Source organism: Bos indicus, chromosome 21, assembly GCF_029378745.1.
Source record: "Bos indicus isolate NIAB-ARS_2022 breed Sahiwal x Tharparkar chromosome 21, NIAB-ARS_B.indTharparkar_mat_pri_1.0, whole genome shotgun sequence".
Taxonomy (NCBI): Eukaryota; Metazoa; Chordata; class Mammalia; order Artiodactyla; family Bovidae; genus Bos; species Bos indicus.
The window spans coordinates 26,907,308-26,933,695 of record NC_091780.1 but is presented as its reverse complement, the minus strand read 5'-3'; the positions used below and the strand labels follow the sequence as shown (position 1 = coordinate 26,933,695).

The 26,388-nt window shown below is 45.9% G+C and overlaps 1 protein-coding gene, 1 long non-coding RNA gene and 1 other non-coding gene across 4 annotated transcripts in view; 2 read left to right on the top strand and 1 right to left on the bottom strand.

Annotated features, from left to right (window-relative positions):
* Positions 1 to 3,610, bottom strand: part of CEMIP (cell migration inducing hyaluronidase 1) — a 161,205-nt gene extending 157,595 nt beyond the window's left edge. For both annotated transcript variants that reach the window (XM_019983941.2, XM_019983942.2), the window contains exon 1: positions 3,357 to 3,610. The gene's annotated coding sequence lies outside the window, so the exon portion shown is untranslated. The remainder of the gene's footprint in view (positions 1 to 3,356) is intronic.
* A 10,473-nt stretch (positions 3,611 to 14,083) lies between these two features.
* LOC139178194 (uncharacterized) lies at positions 14,084 to 18,599 on the top strand. The gene is made up of 3 exons (XR_011562589.1): positions 14,084 to 15,488; positions 17,388 to 17,485; positions 18,513 to 18,599. It is a non-coding gene; the product is annotated as an uncharacterized lncRNA (long non-coding RNA).
* LOC139178488 (small nucleolar RNA SNORA1) lies at positions 14,637 to 14,772 on the top strand. The gene has a single exon (XR_011562876.1). It is a non-coding gene; the product is annotated as a small nucleolar RNA SNORA1 (small nucleolar RNA).
* Positions 18,600 to 26,388: the final 7,789 nt, after the last annotated feature.

Genomic DNA, 26,388 nt, shown 5'->3' with positions numbered 1-26,388 from the left:
GAAACACACACAGACACCCACATGTACACCCATACTTTTTGTAGGAAAAAAAAATCTAACTGTGAGATTGGACTCAGTACAACTCCATTATCCAAACTTCTGCATGATGTCACATATTCAACTTGACTCAGTGGTAAATAATCCATCTGCCAATGCAGGAGATGAGGGTTTGAGCTCTGGGTCAGGAAGATCCCCTGGAGGAGGGCATGGCAACCCACTCCAGTATTCTTGCCTGAAGAATCCTATGGACAGAGGAGCCTGGAGGGCTATAGTCCACAGGGTTGCAAAGAATTAGACATGATTGAGCACACCAGACAGAACCTCAAAGACAGAGCTGGAGGAAATCTTCAGATCTATCTGTGACCACCTAAGTGGCAATGCTCCAGGCAGAGTATGGTAGTGTTTTGGTCCAGGTCTCACAGTCAAGCAAGGTTCAAACACAAGGGCACGTGCCTCCTGACTAGGAGCAACCATTCAGGGGTCTCCTAGACCATATGCTGCCCTAGTACATCGACCCCACACTTCATCCTCCAGGAATCAAGAAATGGGGCTGCAGTGGGCACTTCCCATCAATACCCAAGGGAACCTCACCTCCAAGAGGACAAGGAGTTCCCTCAGAAGATCCTGAATTCCTCTGAGAGAAGGATCAGGAAGAATAGATCATCTCAACCAGAGGGCTGTGATAACATTTTGAAAATGACTTACTTTCTCCAAGTGGCACAGGTGGGGAAAACAGGCAACTGATTTGTTTCATGCAAACATTCTTCCACTGATCTTTGGTGAACACGTTAGGGTTTTTTTGTTGTTGTTGCTGTTGTTGTTGCTTTTGTTTTTTCCAACACTGTAATCAACTTCAGCACTTTCATCATTTCTATCGACAAGTTCTCGAACATGAATATAAAGTGGAGCTGGAGTCCCTATCAAACAATCACTAGGTTAGGAGAGACAGCAGAGGGCTGGTGAATGTAATCCAAAAGCAGTGCACAACCGACTTTAAAATATACCTCTGGGAACTTCCCTGGTGATCCAGGGGTTGAGAGTTTGAGCACCCAATGCAGGGGCATGGGTTTGATCCCTGGTTGGGGAGCTAGGATCCTGCATGCTGAGTGGCATGGCAAAAAAAAAAAAAGTAAAATATACTTATAATCACTACCATTTTAAGAGCTTTCTTTGTGTTTAGCATGGATATAAGTGCTTTACATTTTACTACTTAATTCTCACTGGCAACTCTGCAAGGTTGGTTGTGTTGTCCCCGGTTTCCATATTGGGGAAATAGACAGAGTTTAAGCAACTTTTGAAAAGTCACACAAGCTGTCTTCAAAAATGAATAAAGATGCTTGAGTGTTTTTACTCTCTATAGGCCTTCTACCAGACACAAACAGAAGCAGATCTTCTGAGTTTCTGGCGATGTTAAGATGAAGGAAGCTACATCTTCTACATAGCTGAAAAATTACAAAAAGAAGAGCCTCAGCCAATGTCATTTCTTATCAGAGAACGGAGATGTTTAATTTGCCCAGATTAACTCCTACAGGTTCTCTGCAGCCTGTTTCCAGGCAGCCAACTTGCAAAATGCTCTACTGGGCTAAAGAGGAACCAATGGAAGCCTCTTTAAGAGTGTTATGCGCCTGGGAGGAAGCGATTGGGCTCGGAAAACAGCACAGCTGCTTTTGCAAAAGCATCCAAACTCATTCTCTGTAAACGTGATCTATCTGCTTTTTCTCCATTCTGTCCCTGTAACTGTGAAACTAGTATCGCCTTCCGGTACCGTATTTACTAAAGAATTTAATAATGCGGAATATGATCCTATGTCAAACGCCTAAAACAGTTTGGGGGGGGGGGTGGTCTCTAATTAGGTCTGGCACCATCTCACTGTCTCAGCGTGCGTTGCACAATTACAACACCTCGGAGGGCCCCGTGGTGCTGCAGAGAAGCCCCCCACGACACCACACTGAAAGTCGGGTAAGAGCTCAGCTTCAGGGCGATCTCGGAGCAGGTCACAAACCACCCAGGCTTCCTTTATCCTCCTGAGTGGCTCACGTCGCCTCGGGACGGGATCCCGAGGGCTCCCGCAGACCATCGGCCCTTCTCCACCTGCCCTGTACCCCTACTCTCCGAGTCTGGAAGGAAAGCCGCGCCACTTCCCCGGAGACCCAGGGCCACCGACCGGGAGTGGAGGAAGCGGCTGGGAGCTGTCCATGGTGGCGCCGCGCCTGGGCACGCAGAGCCGCCGGCTCCCGCCCCCGGGCGCGCCCGGGATCACGCTCCAGACCGCCGGAATGGAGAGACAGACTCGCTCCCAGCCTGCAGCCAGGCACTGGCTCACACATCAAAAGTTCAGTTTTAAAAGGGTTTTCTCACCTGTGGGCAGCCTTGGCTGCACGAAGCAGGACTCAGGACCTCAAACCCGGCTCCTGGCGGCGCGCCTGGGACGGCCGTAGTGTTGGACCCTTGGGGAACCGCGGCGGTCTTGAGAGCGCGGACAGCGAGTCTGCGGCGGAGGACCTCGGCGCACTGAGCTCCTTTCTCAAGAGCACATGCGTCCCGCCGGCTTCACTCCAGAGTGTCTCTGGCCCTGGTTCCCAGAGTGGCGAGCTGGAGACCTGGCCACGGCCCTGGCCTGGGCTCCGCCAGGTCCCTGTCTTTATTCCCAACCTTATTTGACCTTTCTTGGAGCTGACATTCCTCGCCAGGGACTGCCGAACCCTCTTGTAGCGATGCCAGGTTGAGCGTCGTAGTCTAGACACCAGTAGGGGTTCTCCTGTCATCTAACATTCAATTAACCTCCACCCGTCGTGTGCCAGAGCGATGCTGGGTGCCTCACGCCGTCGGGGAGAGCGCGCGCGGGGAGGCAGCAGGAGGCGGAGGGGAAACGAGAAGGAAGATGGTGCTCAAAGCCGAGCAGCAGGGCGCAGACCTGTTGCCAGGTGCGCGCTCACTAGTGCACGGTGTGAGCCGGCTCCCTGTGAGCTGGACTCCGCGATCTGACCCTCGGAGCAGTCACTCCTCGACGAGACACTTCGGGGCGCAAGTATCTCCCCGGAGACATTCAGAACGGGGGAACTCTACAGAAAACGGGGACCTGCTCCCCGCCGGATGCGCTCCGAGGACACTGGCGCCCCCCCGGCACCTGCCCCGTGCAAAGTCTCACACGACCTCAGAGAAATCCCACAGCAGACGTGTGCCCATCAACAGACACGTGGACAGACAGACAGACAGCACAGCACAGACTGGACAGACAAGCCCATGACGCGGTGCGTTTTCCCTAACACCGGTGGAGGCGCCGAACCCCCCATCTCCCCTCCCCTCTGAGGCTGAGCAGTCCACACAGCCCCGGCGCGCCGAGCCGGCCCGCTTACCTCTGGGTCGGTAGCCGAGACACTCTCACGCCTCGCGGGCCAGAGGCGCTGCGGTCAGAGCGGTCGGGTGGCACACTGACCGGCCCGGTTATGTCCCGGGACTCGGGCAAGCCGAGTGGTAGTTCGTCCGGGAAAGCGGGGTTCAGCCCCTGACCGCGCTCAGCTCCGCCGGCTCCGCGCGCCGCTGGCCCTCTCCAGGATCAGCCGGGGTGCACCGCGCTGCGCTCGCCCGCGCTCCCCGGCCGCCCGCCAGAGCGGCGGCTTTTATAGAGTGCTGCCTGCTCTTCAGCCGGCTGCGCCAGGCTGGCTCCTCCCCGGGGCCCCTGACGCCCGCGCGCCACCGACCCGCCCCCCGCTGAAGCTCGCCTCCCCCTTGCCCAAGTCGGGCGGGGGCCCCGGGCCCCGGCCGGACCCGGGCGGGCTCTGGCGGCCGCTCTGGGAGACGCAGACCCGAGCCCGCGGAGCCTGGGGGAACCCGGGCGCGCGGAGTCCGCCGGCGGCGGCGGAAGCAGCCAGGTGAGGGCGCTGGAGCCCAGGACACGAGAGGAGCAGCCGCGGCTAGCAGCGGAGAGCCTCTTTGCGCTCGGAGGGCTTGGGGTCGTGGTGCGTAAGCCTGAATCCCCGCTCCAAACCAGCGAGGGGAGAGGCTCTCTCGGAGAAAGCCTAGCACCTAGCACAGAATCGCGGAGAGATGAGGTTCAGGGTTATTAAGTCTCAGAATATTTTTTTTTTCCTAATCTTATCAGGATGTAATAGGGAAGAACAAATCTGAATCAGTATTAGATGTGTATCTTTTGCTTTAACCTTTGTATTCTATTACTTTAACAGTGTTGCCTGTAGCCTGGAATATAAAGGATAGCCCATTCTCAAGGCTCTGACCTTTGAGGATAACACTTGTTCTTGCATAGAGAGAGAAAAAGTTTCAGAACAGAGAGTAACATTTGTCTTGTTGGAGGTTTATAGGAACACTGTGACCCGATTTCAGTGGACAAAGATTACTGCACCAAGACATTTGCAACCACCAACCTTGTCCTGTCCCTCACCTTGCCTTTAAAAATGCTTTGCTGAAACTCTTCCCGGAGTTCCAGGTTTTGAGGTCCTGCAATAGACTTTTTTTGCACCAAATTCCGACATTTCGGTTTGCTTGGCCTCACTGTGTGTTGGGCACACAAGCTTGCCTTTGGTAAGGAGAGGGTGGCTTTAGAAAGAGATCCTAGCATAAGATTAAGCAGTTGCTCCGAGTGGAAGACCCATGGGCTTTTCTGTCAAAGAGATCTTGGTTTGAAACCAGAGTCAGACACGCTAGGTATGTGACTGCGGACGGGGATCTTATCACTCCCTGGTGGCTCAGACGGTAAAGAATCTGCCTGCAATGCGGGAGACCTGGGTTCCATCCCTGGGTCAGGAAGATCCCTTGGTGAAGGGAATGGCAACCCACTCTAGTTCTCTTGCCAAAAGAATCCCATGGAAAGAGGAGCCTGGTGGGCTACAGCCCATGAGGTTGCAAAGAGTCAGACACGACTGAGAGAATAACACTTTCACGTTCACAGGGATCTTAACCTTCCAGGGCCTCAGTTTCCTTATCAGGAAAAGGTGTTGCTTCCTTACCAACTTGTAGGATGTGAGGGCACAGTAGTGCAGGTACCTAGTTCACAGCAGGTCTTCAGTAAGTTAGACTCCTCCCTGTATGTGGGGGAGAGCTCTCTACCTTTGACTGGACACACTGAGGCCCTCCAGGGTCAGATCAAAAGGCACAACTGGTCTAGATATTTCCCTGCTGGAAGAAACAGTCCTAGTGGAAAGAGCCCATAACAGGGCCCTGGGGCACCTGGCATCTTCTCCCAACTCAGCCACTAACTTGCTTTGTGGTTTGGAGTCATCCATTCTCCTTCTCTGTTTGCTGTACCTCTTCCACTTTCCTGGAGCTTACAGCTCAGTCACTCACCTGGTGGACTGGAATCCTCCTAGAATAGCTAGTCCTTTCTCCCTTCCCTTCCAGCGCAAGTGAAAACTGACTCTGCAGGTACGGTTCTCATTCTAGGCAGCACACATCGCACTGTGAATCCATGTCTAGACTTTGAAGTCAGACAGAAGCTGCTGGACTCTGTGTCTGTGTTTTCTGCACTGGGACAGAAGCCTTAATTACCTGACTAAACTAGGGAAGCAATGCCTTGCCTCTCCAGACCTTTCTCAGAAAACTGATCTTGACCACCCCTAGGTCCCTTACCAGGATTCTCAGCCTTTCTTGACAGGTAGCAGGCTGGGTACTATGGCAGGTTCTCCCCTCCCCGCCTCTCCCCCACCCAGCCTTTCCTTTCTAGCAAATTTAGATAGAATGTACCCAAGGGCCCCCGCATCCCTTCCTTAATTCCTGATTTCTTTTCTTTCTTAATAAAATCCCCTAGACACCAGGCATTTGGAGAATGCTGAGCATTTAGTCCAAATGGAGACCTTGGACCAACCTTGAATCAGCCTTGCTTAAAGCAGTGAGAGTGATAAGCAGGCTCCCCGCCGCCCGCCCCCTCCCCCACCCCGCCCTATCAGGAGAGAGTAGATTGGAGACCTGCATGACACGAGGTCTCTGGTGAGACGCCTGTATCACAGGCCTCTGAGAGAAGAAGCCAGTAAAGGAGGATTCCTGTCTGCTGATGGGCTCTGAGAAGTGCTTAGTCATGTTTTCTCAAAGCCCAGAAATGCCCAGCACATTCCTCGGTGTCCAGCTTTCTTTATCACAGACTGATGCCCCTGGGGAAAGAATGATGCTGATGAATTACAAACAGGCTCTGCGTGTCTTAAACCAGATTCTCCAGCCAGAGCTCCATTCAGCACTTCCACTCAGCACTCAGTGATGGACGGGGTATGTGGGCAGTTCTTTTTTTGGATGAATGTTGGCAGCATGACTCTGACATAATTACTACCCATACTTTCCTCAATCCAAGGTCTTGTTCTTATAAATGCAGGCACAGGAGCTGGTCAAGAAAGGCCATGCTGTGTTTTCTGGTTCGTGTCAGAATCCCCCAGCAAAATCTCCAGATAGGGAAGAAAATAATCTTTTTTATTTATTAAAAAGAAAAAAAAATTTTTTTTTGGCCTTGATGCATGTGGGATCTTAGTTCCCTGATCAGGGACTGAACCCATACCCCCTGCATTGGAAGCATGTAGTCTTAACCACTGGACCACCAGGGAAACCCCAGGAAGTAATCTTAAATGGTATGACTCCATCCAGAAAGCCTGCTGTGCCTCCATGTGCATCTGCCTCCAGCTTACCTTTCTCAGAGGAGGTGAAGCCCCCTCCACCACATCCTTAGAGTAGAATGGTCTGCCTGCTTGCTGCTCCCATAAGCTGCCCAAGTCTGGTATTTTCAGTCAGCTGGCTGGATCTAACTCTGTCACTTAGAGCAGGAGTAACCACACTCTACTCTCTGGCCAGCAAAGGTAGTCCTTGCTGCAAAAGCAGCCTCCCTGTGTGACATTTAAAAGCCGGCCACAGCTGTGGCTTCATCCTTCAAGCACCACTGCTGGTTTTCCCAGGCAAACAGTGGACAAATCTGGGGCAACAGGGGGGCATGGAGAGTTGGGAAGAAGCTAGGGTAAGGAGTGAGTACTGTCCGTTCAAGGCTTCCAGCAAACCCCACAAGAAAATCCCACTCAGGGATACCAGTCCTAATTGTTGTTGTTGTTGTTCAGTCGCTCAGTCTTGTCTGACTCTTTGCAACCCCACAGACTGCAACATGCCAGGCTCCCCTGTCCTCCACTAGCTCCTGGAATTTGCTCAGACTTAACATCCATTGAGTCAGTGATGCCATCCAATCATCTTGTTCTCTGCTGCACCCTTCTCCTATTGCCTTCAATCTTTCCCGGCATCAGGGTCTTTTCCAGTAAGTTGGCTCTTCACATCAGGTGGCCAAAGTATTGGAGCTTCAGCTTCAGCAACAGTCCTTCCAACGAATATTCAGGGTTGATTTCCTAACTTTAGAATTTCCTCTAACAGCTATCACAAATAATGGGCATTTTTAAATTCCACCAACAGGGGTCGCCCTTGGACACTGAGCCTGAAGCTGGCACGCTGCTGCTGCTGATAACTCGCTTCAGTCGTGTCCGACTCTGTGTGACCCCATAGACGGCAGCCCACCAGGCTCCTCTGTCCCTGGGATTCTCCAGGCAAGAATACTGGAGTGGGTTGTCATTTCTTTCTCCATAAGCTGTTATGGAAAAGGGGAAATTCCCAGCCCTGGGCCCTGCGGCCAGATTTCCAGGACTCTAACTGCTCAGTTCCTGTTTTGTTGGATGCGGATGAGGTTGCCCAGCTGAGAAGGGACAAGTGCTCAGTTTTTCTGGTGAGTGGAGGTCCACACTGGAATTTGAGATGGGAAGTTCTAGAACACTGGCCAACCACTTAGGAGCTCTGAAAATAGATTTCTACGTCTTCCTCTTCGATGTCATCATTATCATACAGAAAGAACATGCTTTCCTGTGTTTTTCTCTGTCTAAAAAATACATATAAACTTGTATGTGTATACATGATGTTTTCGTATCACTTAGTTCTTTTTCCTAGATGCAAAAACCATATATATTCTTTGTAAAATAGCAAACAAAAAGACTTTGAAAATTCAGAAACTGAACAAAGGAGAAATCACCTAACTGTAAATATTATGTGTGTAATTGAGACATTACAAAAATCTTAGAAAATACAGAAAAGCCCAAAGAAAAACTATCACTTCTATTCAAAGATCTTCTCTGTTAACTCATAGTATATAACCAAGTATTCTTCCATAGATAAGTTACATATACAGATGTGCAAATATGTACATGTGGTACTCTGTTGGCCATAAAGCTTGTTTGGGAACCCATTCTGGCCAACCCAATAAATATTCAGTAAGTAGTTCAATGTTAAACTCAAAATCTTTCTCCACCAGGTCACATATCCCGGGAGACAAGGAGCAGATCAGATCAGATCAGTTTCGTCTGACTCTTTGCGACCCCATGAATCGCAGCATGCCAGGCCTCCCTGTCCATCACCAACACCTGGAGTTCACCCAGACTCACATCCATCGAGTCAGTGATGCCATCCAGCATCACTGGAATAGCCCCTCTGTCGTCCCCTTCTCCTCTTGCCCCCAATCCCTCCCAGCATCAGAGTCTTTTCCAATGAGTCAACTCTTCGCATGAGGTGGCCAAAGTACTGGCGTTTCAGCTTTAGCATCATTCCTTCCAAAGAAATCCCAGGGCTGATCTCCTTTAGAATGGACTGGTTGGATCTCCTTGCAGTCCAAGGGACTCTCTAGAGTCTTCTCCAACACCACAGTTCAAAAGCATCAATTCTTTGGCACTCAGCCTTCTTCACAGTCCAACTCTCATATCCATACATGACCACAGGAAAAACCATAGCCTTGACTAGACGGACCTTTGTTGGCAAAGTAATGTCTCTGCTTTTGAATATGCTATCTAGGTTGGTCATAACTTTCCCTCCAAGGAGTAAGCGTCTTTTAATTTCATGGCTGCAATCAACATCTGCAGTGATTTTGGAGCCCAGAAAAATAAAGTCTGACACTGTTTCCACTGTTTACCCATCCATTTCCCATGAAGTGATGGGACCGGATGCCATGATCTTCGTTTTCTGAATGTTGAGCTTTAAGCCAACTTTTTCACTCTCCACTTTCACCTTCATCAAGAGGCTTTTTAGTTCCTCTTCAATTTCTGCCATAAGGGTGGTGTCATCTGCACATCTGAGGTTATTGATATTTCTCCCGGCAATCTTGATTCCAGCTTGTGTTTCTTCCAGCCCAGCGTTTCTCATGATGTACTCTGCATATAAGTTAAATAAGCAGGGTGACAATATACAGCCTTGACGTACTCCTTTTCCTATTTGGAACCAGTCTGTTGTTTCATGGCCAGTTCTAACTGTTGCTTCCTGACCTGCATACAAATTTCTCAAGAGGCAGATCAGGTGGTCTGGTATTCCCATCTCTTGAAGAATTTTCCACAGTTTATTGTGATCCACACAAAGGCTTTGGCATAGTCAATAAAGCAGAAATAGATGTTTTTCTGGAACTCTCTTGCTTTTTCGATGATTCAGCGGATGTTGGCAATTTGATCTCTGGTTCCTCTGCCTTTTCTAAAACCAGCTTGCACATCTGGAAGATCACGGTTCACATATTGCTGAAGCCTGGCTTGGAGAATTTTGAGCATTACTTTACTAGTGTGTGAGATGAGTGCAATTGTGTGGTAGTTTGAGCATTCTTTGGCATTGCCTTTCTTTGGGATTGGAATGAAAACTGACCTTTTCCAGTCCTGTGGCCACTACTGAGTTTTCCAAACTTGCTGGCATATTGAATGCAGCACTTTCACAGCATCATCTTTCAGGATTTGGAATAGCTCAACTGGAATTCTATCACCTCCACTAGCTTTGTTCGTAGTGATGCTTTCTAAGGCCCACTTGACTTCACATTCCAGGATGTCTGGCTCTAGGTCAGTGATCACACCATCGTGATTATCTGGGTCGTGAAGATCTTTTTTGTACAGTTCTTCTGTGTATTCTTGCCATCTCTTCTTAATATCTTCTGCTTCTGTTAGGTCCATACCATTTCTGTCCTTTATCGAGCCCATCTTTGCATGAAATGTTCCTTTGGTATCTCTAATTTTCTTGAAGAGATCTCTAGTCTTTCCCATTCTGTTGTTTTCCTCTGTTTCTTTGCATTGATCGCTGAAGAAGGCTTTCTTATCTCTTCTTGCTATTCTTTGGAACTCTGCATTCAGATGTGTATATCTTTCCTTTTCTCCTTTGCTTTTCGCTTCTCTTCTTTTCACAGCTATTTGTAAGGCCTCCCCAGACAGCCATTTTGCTTTTTTGCATTTCTTTTCCATGGGGATGGTCTTGATCCCTGTCTCCTGTACAATGTCACGAACCTCATTCCATAGCTCATCAGGCACTCTATCAGATCTAGGCCCTTAAATCTATTTCTCACTTCCACTGTATAATAATAAGGGATTTGATTTAGGTCATACTTGAATGGTCTATTGGTTTCCCCTACTTTCTTCAATTTAAGTCTGAATTTGGCAATAAGGAGTTCATGGTCTGAGCCACAGTCAGCTCCTGGTCTTGTTTTTGCTGACCGTATAGAGCTTCTCCATCTTTGGCTGCAAAGAATATAATCAATCTGATTTTGGTGTTGACCATCTGGTGATGTCCATGTATAGAGTCTTCTCTTGTGTTTTTGGAAGAGGGTGTTTGTTATGACCAGTGCATTTTCTTGGCAAAACTCTATTAGCCTTTGTCCTGCTTCATTCATTCATGGACCTACAGTGTGTGTGGGCATTTAATTGCTCAACCATGTACTACTTTTTCAGCCCCATGGACTGTAGTCCACAAGGCTTCTCTGTCCATGGAATTTTCCCAGGCAAGAATACTGGAGTGGGTTGCCATTTCCTACTTCAGGGGATCTTTCTGACCCAGGGACTGAACCCATATCTCTGTGTCTCCTGCACTGGCAGGCGGATTCTTTACCAGTACTGCCACCTGGGAAGCCCTTTACTTGCTCCTATAATGTCCAACAGAGAGTTGGTATGTAAGAAGTGTTTACACTGTAAATGAATGAATACACAGATGGAACTTTTTTATTTGTGTTGTTTTGTTGGCTGTGCCATGCAGCTTGCAGGGTCTTAGTACCCCAACCAAGGATTGAACCCTGCAGTCAAAGCCCCGAGTTCTAACCACTGGACCACCAGGGATTTCTCCAGATGAACATTTTTAATTAAAATGGTATACACGCAGTTGATAGAAAAAGAGACCCAAATAGTTCGTAAACATTTGCAAAGAGACTCAACTTTGCCCATAAACAAAGAAATGCAAAGTAATGCTATGTTGAAATCCCTATCAGATTGGCAAAAATTCAAGTGTTTGATGATACCACTTTTGCTGGGGTTGGGGTGAGGTTGGGGAACAGAGCCTTGCCTCATACCTGGCTGATGAAAGCTCCATTTACTACAACCTCTGAGGGCCGTTGGCCAAGATTTTTGAGAATGTACATAATATTTGACTCAGCAGTTCCACTTACAGGAATTTATCCTATAGCTAGAGTTGCACCATGTGTGAAATGACATGTCCAGAGTTATACATTGCAGCCCTATTTGTAATCACAAAAAATTAGAAACAGCCTCATCGCCTAGTGGTAGGGCTACCTCACATGTTACATTCATATAATAGAAAGTTGTGTGGTCACTGAGTTGTGTCCAACTCTTTGTATCCCCATGGACTACAACCTACCAAGCTCCTCTGTCCATGGGATTTCTCAAGCAGGAATACTGGAGTGGGTTGCCATTCCCTACTCCAGGGGATTTTCCCGACCCAGGGATCAAACCTGTGTCTCCTGCCTTGATAGGTGGATTCTTTACCAATGAGCCACCAGGAAAGTCCATATAAAAGAATACTATGCAGCTATTTTTTTAAAAAAGAATAAGGATCAGTTTTATGTATTAAAATGAAAAATCAAAGTGTAAATCAATGTATATAACAAGCTACTATTTGTCCAAAAGGGGAAAGGAAAAAGGGTTATTTGCATTTACTTACAGATGCATAAGAAATCATCTAGGATGCTATATAAGACACCAGTAACATGGTTTCCTATCTTACTGGTGATGGTTTTGGTGGGGCGAAAGGATGATGAAAGATACAAATAAAAAAATAGACATTTTTGTTGTGTAGGGTTTTATGCTTTTTCATTTTTGAACCAAGTAAACGAACTACCTGAGGAAAAAGTGAATAATTTTTAAATGGCAAAAGATTATGTTCATATGTAATAATAAGCCTTTGTTATTTAATAGTATACTGTATACACATTTCCCCAAGTCTTTTTTTGTTTTTGGTTGTGCTAGGTCTTCACTGCTGTGAGTGGGCTTTCTCTAGTTGCAGCGATCAGGAGCTACTCTTCATTATGGTGCATGGCCTTCTTGTGAGGATTCTCTTGTGGGGCACAAGCTCTAGGTGCATGGGCTTCAGTGGTTGCAGCATGTAGGCTTAGCAGCTGTGGCTCGTGGGCTTAGTTTCTCTGTGGCCTGTGGAATCCTCCCGGATCGAGGATCAAACCTACTAGGTCCCCTGCTTTGGGAGGTGGACTCCTATGCACTGTACCACAAGGGAAGTCCCTTCCTAAATCTTAAGTCTCCATCAACAGTATGTTTGAATGGTATACTGTTCCCTAATAAGGATATAATTTATACTATCAATCCCCTAATATTGGTTTCAGTATTCTAAATAAGACTATGATTTCAAACACCTTTGCACCTCTCTATCATTATTTCCTTGGGATCAATGTCAGGTTGCATCAACTTAAACCCAGCTTACCCTTTAGAAAAGTTGGATCAGTCTCCATTCTAACAGTCTATGCCAGTGGGCCTCTTTCCCTGAATTCACTTTAATACCTGGTATTCTTGTTTTTTAACCCATTGCCAACATAGTATAAAAATATATTTCATTGTAGTATTAGTTTTCATTGTTTCTAGTGGAACACTTTGATGTCTGAGCATTTGTAGTTCTTCCTTTGGAAGTTGCCTGCTCCGGAAGAGAACATGTCACGGACCAATCACACCAAACCTTTGTGAGCTTAGTAGATGCTATGGAAGAATTGCTGCAGTGAGGACTCTAAACCATTTTGACATTAGACAGTTTCTTGGCAGGTCACGAAGCACCGCTCCGTGCTTCCATATTTCTCCAGCGGTATACAGATAGCCAACAAGCACATGCAGATACCCAACATCACTAATCATTAGGGAAATCAAAACCTCAATGAAATACTCCTTCACACCCATTACATTAGCCACTATAAACAAAAACAAAATATAGACGATCACAAGTGTTGGCAAGGATGTGGAGAGATTGTACACTATTGGTGAGAATGTAAAATGAGGCAGACACTATGGAAAATAACATGGCGTTTTTCAAAAAAACTAAAACTAGAACTACCAGGGACTTCCCTGGTGGTCCAGTGGTTGGGATCCTGTACTTCCACTGCAGGGGCAGGAGATCAATGTCTGGTGGGGGAACTAAGATGTAGCCAAAAAAGAGAGATAGTCATTTTATTATCTGCTGTATTCCCGGTGACCAGAGCAGTTCCTCCATAAACTAAGAGGCACTTCACAAACATTTGTTTTCTTCCTGTGCTCAGTTACTCAGTCATGTCCGACTCTTTGTGACCCCATGGACTGTAGCTCTCCAGGCTCTTCTGTCCATGGGATTCTCCAGGTAAGAATACTGGAGTGGGTTGCCATTTCCTTCTCCATCACTGCCTGAATACATATTAATTACTTCACTATAACATCAGTTGGGCTTCCCAGGTGGCACTTGCAGTAAAGAATCCACCTGCCAATGCGGGAGACACAGGTTCAATCCCTGGTCAGGAAGATCCCCTGGAGAAGGAAATGGCACCCCACTCTAGTATTCTTGCCTAGAGAATCCCATGGACAGAGGAGCCTGGCGAGCCACAGTCCATTGGGTCACACAGAGTAGGACACAACTGAATGACTGAGCACAAAGCATAGGGACGGCAAACATGATTGATTTGTCATGGATCTTGAGATGTTTGGGACCTTTCTCCAATGATCAATGAATTCATTTTTAATTCTCGTAATGCCATTGGGAGCAGAGTGTGTTTAGTTGACAGCTCCATGTTTACATTTCAGGATCAATAGGACACTGCTCAAAGAGATCTCTTCATCTCTTTTCTGCAGGGCAGACGTGAAGCCACTCCTCATGACTCAAATGTTGCTGCCATTGGGTACCCTGTCAGCTCTCTCCGATCCTGGGTTCTCCTGGAAGCTTGTAGAGAATTCTGTTGTGGAATCACAGTACCATGCGTGTTTGCTTCCCTCTCGTCCTTTTCCTCCCCCTCCTCTTCCTTCCTTCCTCAGCTGTGAGCTCTGAGGACCAGACATGCATCTTACTCTTCCCTCCGTCCCCAGACTAACACAGTGACAGACTGAGTAGATGCTCAGCAGATTCAGTAATAAATAAATAGCATTTCTCCAATGAGATTCACAGAATACTCCCAAAGATAAACTCCTGGCCTGGGAAACCAATATGTATAGATAAAATGGTATTTGAATACTCCATGAAATTCCTAGACAGCCAAGACAAAGGGTTTGGTTTTGCTTTTACTGCTAATACCCTTAGCTACAACATGTATACCTCACGGTTTCAATGGCAACATAATAAACACATTTGGTATGTTTTTGTATGATGCCATGCAATCTTTTGCCTTCTTTCCAAAAGTATAGAAAGCACAGCAAAGCCTCATTCTACTGAAAATGGACACTGTTGTTCGTGGTGTCCATAAACTGTTAATGTAGCTATATTGAGCATACAGGTTCTGCTTCTTTTACTGCAATTTTATTGCAGTGGTGATAATGAGACCTGTTAACGTATCACAAGCCTCTTCAATATTAGAAAAGACGAAGGAATAAATAGCTATGTACTTGCTATATTTAACTTCTAGGGTCCTAAAGTAAATTGCTTGAGAAGACTGGATCCCGGAGATTACAAATTTGAATTTGGAATTTTGAAGTGTGTCCGTATTCCACTGGAGATCAAAGACGCTGAACCAAAAGAACTGTGAACTGGCCGACATGACAGCCGTGGACTGGGCCAAGCTTCTTTTTGAGAGGGCAGCTTAGCTCGATGATTATGACTTTGGTGGAACTAAGGTGACTGACAGTGGAAAGAACTGGGACATGAAAGTCCTTAAAAAGTTATTGATGATTTTGTTTATGTTACACACCTTTACACTTTGTGCAGGAAAAAAAAGAAAGGACAGTGGTGTGGAAATGGACTACAGGTAAACTGCCACTAAATCAGCTGTTCTCGGGCAATTCTCTACCTAGATCACCTCTTATATAAAAATGCAATGTGTGTGTGTGCTCATTCGCTCAGTTGTATCTGATTCTTAGCAACCCCATGGACTGTCGCCCACCAGGCTCCTCCGTCTGTGGAATTCTCCAGGCAAGAATACTGGAGTGGGTTGCCATGCTCTCCTCCAGGGCCTCTTCCCAACCCAGGGATTGAACCCACATCTCTTGCATCTCCTGCATTGGCAGGCAGGTTCTTTACCACTGAGCTACCTGGAAAACCCAATAAAAATGCAGGTAAGCAGGCTAATCTGGACGTTACAGACTGACACCCTGCAGAGCCCAGGGCTGCAGGGGTGCCTCATTTGGCCCTGCAAGTGTATATTTGTCATAATAACAACTGTCTCTTCACATCCCCACTTCTCTACTCAGTACTGCCTCACACCTGGCCCACTGTATGCATTCACGATGCTCTCTGCCCCTGTAAGTGTCAGCAACTGTCATCACTGGACTAAACACAATGTTTTCCATGGGATGCTGAAGAAAGAGGTGTCGATGCTATATCTGAGGCAAAAAGCTGGATTTGTTGTTTGTGAGGGCAGGAGGACAGATAATTAGATAGTTGGATGGCATCACTGACTCAATGGACGTGAGTCTGAGCAAACTCTGGGAGATGATGAAGGACAGGGAATCCTGGTGTGCTGTAGTTCATGTAGTCTCAAAGAGTCAGACATGACTGAGCAACTGAACAACGACAAAACACAGTAAACTATGGATTTCTTAATGAGCGTTTGGGAAGCGTGTGGCTGGGGATTAGTGGACTCTTAACAGTGGGAGTATTCAGGCACTAAGTGACCTTTAGCAAAGAAGCCAGGTCACTGCAACAAGGCTCTTGCTGATTGGCTGGCACTCAGAAGCATGTGTACTGACCAGAGGAGGCTGTCAGTGATGAATTGGGACAGCTTTAAAACCTGTTCCCCTGGTACTTGTTCCAGGGGCCAAAGAACAAGGAGTCTTTTCCTGAACTCCTCTCAGTAGGACCCTTTTTGGATTTAAACATCAAATAATCCAGCTCAGAGATTTGCAAAATTTGTGTGTGCGTGCTTAGTCGCTCAGTCGTGTCTGAGTCTTTGCAACCCCATGGACTGTAGCCCTCCAGGCTCGTCTGTCTGTGGAATTCTGCAGGCAAGAATACTGGAGTGGGTTGCCATTTCCTCCTCCAGGGGATCTTCCTGACCCGTGGACGGAACCTGCGTTTCCTACATTGGCAGGCAGTTTCTTTACCACTGAGCCACCTGGGAAGCCTTTCAAACTTAAATGAAGCAAATCAGATCCCCTGGAGGACTTGTTAAACAGGCTGTTGGGTCCCTCCCCTGCAGAGTTTTTGATTCTGCGGGTATGGGATGGTGTTAAGAATCCACACTTCTGATGAGTTCGCAGGTGATGGTGACGCTGCTGGTCCAGGGACCACACCTTGAGAACTATTGGTCCAGCAGTGTTGGATTTGAAGGTAATCAAAGAAAGTATTTAGAGGGTTTCCTCCGCAGCTCAGTGGTAAATAACCCACCTGCCAATGCAGGAGCCTCAGCTTCGATCCCTGATCAGGAAGATCTCCTAGAGAAGAAAATAGCAGCCCACTCCAGTATTCTTGCCTGGAAAATCCCATGGACAGAGGAGCCTGGAGGGCTACATTCCATGAGGTCTCAAAGAATCAGACATGACTTAGCGACTAAACAACAGAATATTTAGAGACTACCCTGGTGGTCCAGTGGTTAGGACTCCATGCTTCCACTGCTGGGCGCCATGGTTCAATCTCTGGTTAAGAAACTAAGTTCCCACAAGCTGCATGGCATGGCCAAAAAAATTTTTTTAACTGAAAAAAAAATTATATATATAAAGGTTGCAAAGAGTTGGACATGACTTAGCAACTAAGCAACAACAACAGTAACAATATATATATACTTAACACAATATGATACTAGTGAGTCTAAGAATTCTGTAAATGATTTTGTAAAATGGTTTTTAATCACAGTCATATCTACATACCTTTGAAAACTAATGGTAAATATATAGGAGAAAGATAATACTTACTCCTGCTAAAATTAATGACTAGAAAATATGAATTCCAGGACATATTGTAGAAACTCTGTCTCATCCTTTCCCTCCTCTCCCTTCCCTCTCTTCCCCACTCTAAAGGTGTGGTCCATCCTGTCCTGGGGGATCCTAGACCTGATAACTTCCCAGGGGAGCTCCAGGCAGCAGATGGCAGTTTAACACATGAACTTCTGGTCAAGGTATGAGTCACATTAGTGCTGCTAAGTTGCTACAGTCACTCTGACTCTTTGTGACCCTCTGGATCGTAGCCTACCAGGCTCTGTTTCTTATAGAATGTTGTCCAAGGGATTCTTCAGGCAAGAATACTGGGGTGGGTTACCATGCCATATTAGTAAACTGATGTACATCAAAAATACAGGGGGCAAGGAAGCTTACAAGACAGTGGGGGGAGGCTGGCTGACTTTCGAAACTCTTTCATGTCCTCAAGGAGAATGGCCCGTTTGTTTCAGTGTAAGTGCCGGGTGATATCAGGTTGTTCTGTGTCTTTGAAGATAAACCATGCTGCCGGCAGGACACACACTGTCCTCAGAAGGAGAGCCTGGCACTCTCCTGAGTTTACACTTTTACCTTCTGGTGGGGGTTGGTGGGGGCGGGGGTGGTTGTTCAATGTAAGTGTACAAGAGAGAATTCAAAACACTTTGTGTTTCTGGAGAGGAATATTTTTACCAAGAAAATTCTTATTAAGGAAAAAAAAGCCCCCAGGGATTCTATTCTACACAAAAGCCAGTGCTCTGTGTGATATGGAGAGTGAATAGAGACTCGGCACATACTGAATAACGCTGCCCTGTACCCACATCTTCCCGGGAGGATTTTACTAATGTGTTCACGTGCAAAATTCTTTGAGGAGAGACCACAGTGTTCTATTTCTACAGCTGATAAGAGCTGGTAATTTTATTGAGAGCTCAGTACGTTCTTTATACAGTCCTCACCTCAGTGTTATGATGTAAATCCTGAGTCACTCTCATTTTACAAGCAAGGAAACTGAGGCACAGAGAGGGCACACGGCGTCCCTGTGACACACAGCGAGATGCAGGCTCAGGCAGAGGGACTCCACACATGCAAGCTGAACCCCGAGGTCATCAACATCTCAAAGGCCTAGAGACTTCATCCCTTTAATTACCTTCTCGGTTGTCTCGTTTCCTTTAGAACGCGTTGTGATCTGACTTTTTCATGTGCTCACCTACTACTGTCTGTTTCCCCTCCTAGCAGAGAAGCTGCAAGAGGACAAGGGCTTTGTCTGCTCACTGCTGCATCCTTAGAACCAAAAACATTTGTGAAAGGAAGGAAAGGAGGAAAGGAGGGAGGGAGGGAGGGAGAAGGGCAGGGAGGGATGGGAGGAGGGACAGAATGAATTCTGTGTATGAGTCTGCTTGGTAAATGAGACTTGACAAAAGAATGCCTGTTATATTCTGTTTTCTTCTATTGACGGCTAGTTGTCCAGAGTGATCTTGTTTTTTAATTTTTATTAAAGATGTGGACCATTTCTAAAGTCTTTATTGAATTTGTTACAATATAGCTTCTGTTTTATGTTTCTGGCTTTTTAAACACGAGGTGTATGGGATCTTAGTTCCCCAACCAGGGATCGAACCAACACAGTGGGAGGTGAAGTCTCAACCACTGAACCGCCCAGGAAGTCCTGGTCTTGTTTTTAAAGAAAAAGCCCCATCAGTTTCTTGCACTGAAAAGAACAGAGCTCACCTTTAAGGTGACAGCAGGCAGTCCAGAGGGCGCAGCACCACCCGGCTACATCCACCGGCCCTTTGTGTGCAACTTCCCTTAGGTCACCCTGAGACCCACGTGAGCCATGCTCACGTGGCTGTGTGTGTGTGTTGGGGGGCTGTCCCAGGCTTCCTTCCAGTATGTCAGGTGGGTCATCTCTGATGAGTGGGATTAGTAAAGCAGGAGAGAGGAGACAAGAGCCTCTCATCTTTCTACTTTAAATACGCCTGTATTGCTCGAATCCCACCCCCGCCCATGAGTATCTGTTATTTCTAGACTGAAACACAAGCAATAAACAATATCAAAAGAAGAATTTGTAAGTCAGGAATTGGCAAACTACAGCCCATGAGCCAAATCTGGCCCACCACCTGCTTTGTAAATCAGGTTTTCTTGGAATACAGGCCTACCCCTTCATTTACATACTGGCTATGGTTGCTTTAGTGCAACTATGGTAGGGTTCAAGGGTGGAGACCCTATGGCCCTCGAAACCAAAAAGATTTACTCTCCAACATTCTATAGGAAACATTTTCTGACCCTTGATCTAAAATAGTTTCTTTTAAATTCCTTATAGTCCCCCCCAACCGCCCCCCCCCCCCGACCCCGCCCCATAGAAACGAGACACAGAGAAACGAGTTAACAGAACTGGATTCTTTCTTCCTACTAGGAAGGTAGCGTGTGCTAGTTGCTCAGTCGTGTCTGACTGTTTGTGACTCTCAGCCGAAAAAAAAACCTTTCTTAGCATTTCCAGGAATACAAATATCTGTCTGTATATCTGAAAAGACTTAAGTAAGCTGAGGGTCAGGCACAAGTAAGCTGATTGACCACAGTACTTGACTTTTCCTTCAAGCACCCGGTAATACTTAGCCTATAATATATTTATCTGATTATTGCCTCTTTTCCCACTGTTACCAGAATGTAAGTTTTACTATATTAGGGATGTAGGAAGCACGATTTATTTATAAGGGGCTTGATATTTAGGCCACCTAAATATTTGGGGTTATTGGCATTGATTATATTTATTGATTTCCTCTTGTGGTTTTGAAAAAAAAAGTTTAATGTATTTTGAGTCTACTTATTAAAGTAATAATGAAGCAAAAGCCCATTACGGTTTCTCCAAGTAAAAGTGAGAATATCTGTTTGGCAAAATATGTCATGAAGACAATAAAGAAGTATGCCTGCATGCTCAGTCATGTCTGACTCTTTGTGACCCCATGGATTGTAGCCCGCCAGGCTCCTCTGTCCATGAGGTTCTCTAGGCAGGAATACTGGAGTGGGTTGCCATTTCTTCTTCCAGGGATCTTTCCCACCCAGGAGTTGAAGCCATGTCTCTTGTGTATCCACACTGAGCAGGCGGACTGTTTACCAACTGCGCCACCTAGAAAGCCCAGACAATAAAAAGGTGAGGAACAAACTGGGAGGATATATTTGCAGCATGTGAAAGTAAAGGATTAGTACAGGAATATATAATCACCTAGAAAAGAGAGAACTCTGTCAGAAAAGTGGACCAGAGTCATGCCCAGACATTTTACATGAAAGAACTTACAAAAGGCCCATGTGTTTTTAAAAGGTTGCTTATTCTCACACATAATCAGGGAAGTAATATTTCACATCCACTGTTTAAAGCAAAAATTCACAGTCAGAGGATGTCAAGTGTGAATGACTTGGAACTTCCCTGGCAGTCCAGTGATTAAGACTTTGTCCTTCCAGTGCAGAGAGTATGGATTTGATCCCTGGTGGGGGAACTAAGATCCCACATGCCCAGTGGCATGACCAAAAAAACTGTGTGAATGACAGGAACTTCTATCCAGCTGATGGGAGGGAAATCGGCGCTCTTCCCCTGGAAATGACTTGACATTACTTAGTGAAGCTGAACAGACAGATACCGTACAACTCCTCAGTACTCAAAATGGAGCCCTGTGATCAGCATCGCCTGGAAGCCTCCTGGAAATGCAGAATTCAGGTCCCCATTATGGACCTATGGAGTCAAGATCTGCCTTGAGATGCCCACTGGAGGCCCCTGGGGATCTTTAAAAAGCCCAGACGCCTAGGTGGTACCCAGACCGGCTAAACTGTAATCTCAGGTTGGGACATGGGCATTAGCATTTTAAAAAGCTTCTCATTTCAACCTATAACTGGGGTTAAGAAGCAGCAACCAGATGTCTCTCATATTATGAGAAACACAAAAGTATCTTTAATAGCCAAAATTTGGAAGATAACCAAAATGTCTACCAATAGCAGATTTTACACATGCATGCATGCACGCACACACACACCCCCCACACATTCTTACTATAAAGAAAAGCAGTGAGTGACTAATAGGAAATTCAGGATAGTGGTTACTCTGTGGGGTGTGGAAGGAAAAGGCATGTGATTGGAGGAGAATGGGGGAGAAAGAGAATTTTTAAAGCCCTGGTAATATTCTTTTTTTTTTTTCTCCAGCCATGCCACGCAGCATGTGGGAGGGATCTTAATTCCCTGACCAGGGATTGAACCCACACCCCCTGCATTGAAAGCGTGGAGTCTTAATCACTGAACCACTAGCGAAGTCTCCCTGCTAATATTCTATTTCTTATGTTCAGTAGTGGGGAATACTGGTGTTCCTTTCTTCCTCTTCAACTATAAAAATAGGGTTTATGCACTCCTTTGGATAAAATTTTAAAGTCTAAAAAATGTTTTAAGAGGGTATCTTTTACTATCCCTTCTTCTGAGTTGCCTTCTTCAAAGCACCTCACCCTTCCCCAGACCTCCTCTGCTGCTCTGCTCTGAGCTGGTTCTCTCCACGTTTGCTGAGATGTCAGAGCCGAGCAAATGGACCCACTGCTCTGCCCACCTGGATCTTTTCCACCCCAGAGATCCTGGTTCACTCCATGTCCCATCTTAGAAAGTTCTGGATGGGCTCAGGACTTACACATGCCTCGAAGGCCCATCTAAGGGGCATCTGGGAGTCCCGGGAAGGGAACTCTAAAGGGCATTAAAACAGGAGGCAGTATCTGTATGTGTCTGGAAGGCCTGGGCCCTTCCCACCTTCACACAGACAAAGCCAGACAGGGCCAGGTGTCAACAAGCCGGGACCAGCCAAATGGTAAATCATTTAGCAGCAGAATAATGATTAAGCTACGACAGGGCAGACTGTCTTAAACTAGAGTTTTCAAAATGCTTTCTGGTTTGTTCTAAACCCAAACTCAGCCATCTAGTTAATGAGTGGGTCCAAGACACCATTACCTCTTACAAAGCATTTCTACCTACAGAATCTCATCTAATCCTCCCATGATTGCAGTGGGGATTACTACCATTTTAGAGATGAAGAAACAGGCTCAGGGCAGTTAAGAGAATTACCCAAGGACTTCCTGGTGGCATGGGCTTCCCTTGTGGCTCAGCTGGTAAAGAATCCACCTGTAAAGCAGGAGACCTGGGTTCGATTCCTGGGTTGGGAAGATCCCCTGGAGAAGGGAAAGGTTACCTACTTCAGTATTCTGGCCTAGAGAACTCCATAGACTGTACAGTCCATGGGGTCGCAAAGAGTTGGACACTACTGAGTGACTTTCACTTTACTGGTGGCACAGTAAGAACCAACCTGCCAATACAGGGGACATGAGTTTAATCCCTGGTCTGGGAAGGGATTGTCATGTGTCAGAGCAACTAAACTCCTGCGCCACAACTACTGAGACCATGTACTGCAGTTAGTCTGTGCTCCACAATGAGAGAAGCCATGAGAAGACCACACACCACAGCTAGAGAGTAGCCCCTGTTCTCTGCTACTAGAGAAACTCAGCACAGTCAAAATAAATAGAATAAACAAATTTTAAAATGTTTAAAATAAAATCCTTAAGAAAAAAGAGAGAGAGAGAGTTGTTCAAGATCACATGGTTACCATGGCACAAAAACTCACAGCCAGGCCTGCTGTCTCCAAGATTCTTCCAATGGTCTCAGCCCCTTCTGGGTGTGTAAATGCTCCTGCACTCGACTCTCGCACACCCAGAGATGCCCTCCTTGTGCAGAGGGCCCTGGCCAGCCCATGCCCTTCCTTGCCTGGACTTGCCTGCAGAATACATTCAAGCTCCTTAGTAACCTCTCCAAAACCTGCATTCACAGTTTCTGAGATTAAAAAATATTGGCTTTAAAAGAACTTGTAGACATGACTCTCTAGTTCAGTGACGTTAGTCCTTCAAGAATCACTGATATCTTTGAGAATCTGCTGAAACTATGCAACTTCTCCCCAGAACAATGCCCACAGACATCTCCAAGGGGCCATGAACCCCAAGACTCTTGTTGAGAACTGCAAATCAATGCTCTGTGATGACCTAGAGGGGTGGGATGGGGGGGTGGGGGTGGGAAGGAGGCTCAAGAGGGAAGGGATACATGTATACACATAGCTGATTCACAATGGTGTACAGCAGAAACATGATGTTGCAAAGCAATTATACTCCAATTAAAAAAAAAAGATTGCAAATCAAGAGTTACAGTTTTGGTGTTTTCTCCAAAAAGTTAAAATAGAATTACCATACAATCCAGAAACTCCACCCAGAAGAATTGAAAGCAGGGTCTCCGATATACATATATGAGTATGATATATATGAATATGGGTATATATTCATAGCAGCACTATTCATAATAGTCAAAAGGTGGAAACAACCCAAATACCCATCAATGGATGAATGGATAAACAAAATGTGGTATACACATACAATAGAAAATTATTCAGGCTTAAAAGGAAGGGAATGGAATGTTATGATACAAATGAACCTTGACAACATTCTATTAAGTGAAATAAGCCAGTCACAAAAGGACAAATACTGTGTGACTCCACTTCCAGGAGGTCCTTAGAGTAGCCTTAGAGTAGCCAAATTCATAGAGACAGAAAGCAGAGGGGGATTTGCAGGGGTTGGGGGAGGGGAAATGAGGAGTTAGTATTTCATGGAGACACAGTTTCAGTTTAGAAAGGTGAAAAGACTTCTGGGGTAGATGGTAGTGAGGCTGCGCAACAATAAGAATGCACTTGACGCTACTGAGCTTGTGCACCCCAAATTGGTTAAGATGGTGAACTTTATGTTATATATATTTTCCTCTGGCTGGGAAGGAATAGGGTGAGGCTCCTTAGGTGGCACAGTGGTAAAGAACTCACCTGCCCACACAGATGTAAGAGACTCCAGTTCGATCCCTGGGTTGGGAAGACTGCTAAGAGAAGGGCATGGCAACCCACCCCAGTATTCTTATCTGGGAAGTCTCAGGACAGAGGAGCCTGAAGGACTACAGTCCATGGGGTTGCAAAGAGTCAAACAGAACTGAGCGACTTCCACATATACACATACACTTACTTTAGAACATTTGAATCAATTTTGTGCATAAAATTAGCAGTAAAAAAAATTTTTTTTTACTTCTACCAGTTTATTGCTACCAACCCATCTCCCTCTACCCTCCTTATTATGTGTGGCACAGTCATGTAACCCCATGGACTGCAGCCCACCAGGCTCCTCTGTCCATGGACTTTTCCAGACAAGAATACTGGAGTGGGCTGCCATATCCTTTTCCAAGCAGTAAAAATTTTAAGTGTCTTATTTATCCAAACCTTTGTCACGAAGGGGTATTATAATTCACATATTTATAGCATCTTCTAATTTTCAGTTCAGTTCAGTTCATTCAGTTGTGCCTGACTCTTTGCAACCCCATGAACCACAGCACACCAGGCCTCCCTGTCCATCATCAACTCCCAGAGTCCACCCAAACCCATGTCCATTGTGTTGGTGCTGCTATCCAACCATCTCATCCTCTGTTGTCCCTTTCTCCTCCAGCCCTCAGTCTTTCTCAGAATTAGGGTCTTTTCAAATGAGTCAACTCTCCACATCAGGTGGCCAAAGTATTGGCGTTTCAGCCTCAACATCAGTCCTTACAATGAACACCCAGGACTGATCTCCTTTAGGATGGACTGGTTGGATCTCCTTACAGTCCAAGGGACTATCAAGTGTCTTCTCCAACACCACAGTTCAAAAGCATCAATTCTTTGGTGCTCAGCTTTCTTTATAGTCCAACTCTCACATCCATACGTGACCACTGGAAAAACCATAGACTTAACTAGATGGATCTTTGTTGGCAAAGCAATGTCTCTGCTTTTTAATATGCTGTCTAGGTTGGTCATAGCTTTTCTCCCAAGGAGCAAGGGTCTTTTAATTTCATGGCTGCAATCAACATCTGCAGTGATTTTGGAGCCCAGATAAATAAAGTCAGCCACTGTTTCCCCATTTGCCATGAAGTGATGGGACTGGATGCCATGATCTTAGTTTTCTGAATGTTGAGCTTTAAGCCAACTTTTTCACTCTCGTCTTTCACTTTCATCAAGAGGCTCTTTAGTTCTTCTTCACTTTCTGCCATAAGGGTGGTGTCATTGGCATATCTGAGGTTATTGATATTTCTCCTGGCAATCTTGATTCCAGCTTGTGCTTCCTCCAGCCCAGCGTTTCTCATGATGTGCTCTGCATAGAAGTTAAATAAGAAGGGTGACAATATGCAGCCTTGATGGATTGCTTTCCTGATTTGGAACCAGTCTATTGTTCCATGTCCAGTTCTAACTGTTGCTTCCTGACCTGTATACAGGTTTCTCAAGAGGCAGGTCAGGTGGTCTGGTATTCCCATCTCTTTCAGAATTTTCCACAGTTTACTGTGATCCACACAGTCAAAGGCTTTGGCATAGTCAATAAAGCAAAAATAGATGTTTTTCTGAACTCTCTTGCTTTTTCAATGACCCAGCGGATGTTGGCAATTTGATCTCTGGTTCCTCTGCCTTTTCTAAAACCAGCTTGAACATCTGGAAGTTCATGGTTCACATATTCCTGAAGCCTGGCTTGGAGAATTTTGAGCATTACTTTACTAGCGTGTGAGATGAGTGCAACTGTGCGGTAGTTTGAACATTCTTTGGCATTGCCTTTCTAGCATTTAATTGTTTACATGTATTTTTTACTATTAGATTATTTGATTAAATCTATAAGTGATTATTTGGGGCAATAATCTCTTCAAACAAATATTGAGCAACCTGTTCAAATAAATATTTGTACCCACTTTATAATATAAAATGGTATTCCATTATTTAAATGTATATATATTTGATACATATGACCAAAGTGATGACATGGACCAGAGCCTTGTCTAACTCAATGAAACTATGAGCCATGCCATGTAGGGCCACCCAAGAAGGACAGGTCATGGTGCAAAGTTCCGACAAAACGTGGTCCACTGGAGAAGAGAATGGCAAACCACTTCAGTATTCTTGCCTTAGAACCCCATGAACAGTATGAAAAGGCAAAATCATAGGACATTGAAAGATGAACTCCCCAGGTCAGTAGGAGCCCGATATGCTACTGGAGAAGAGTGG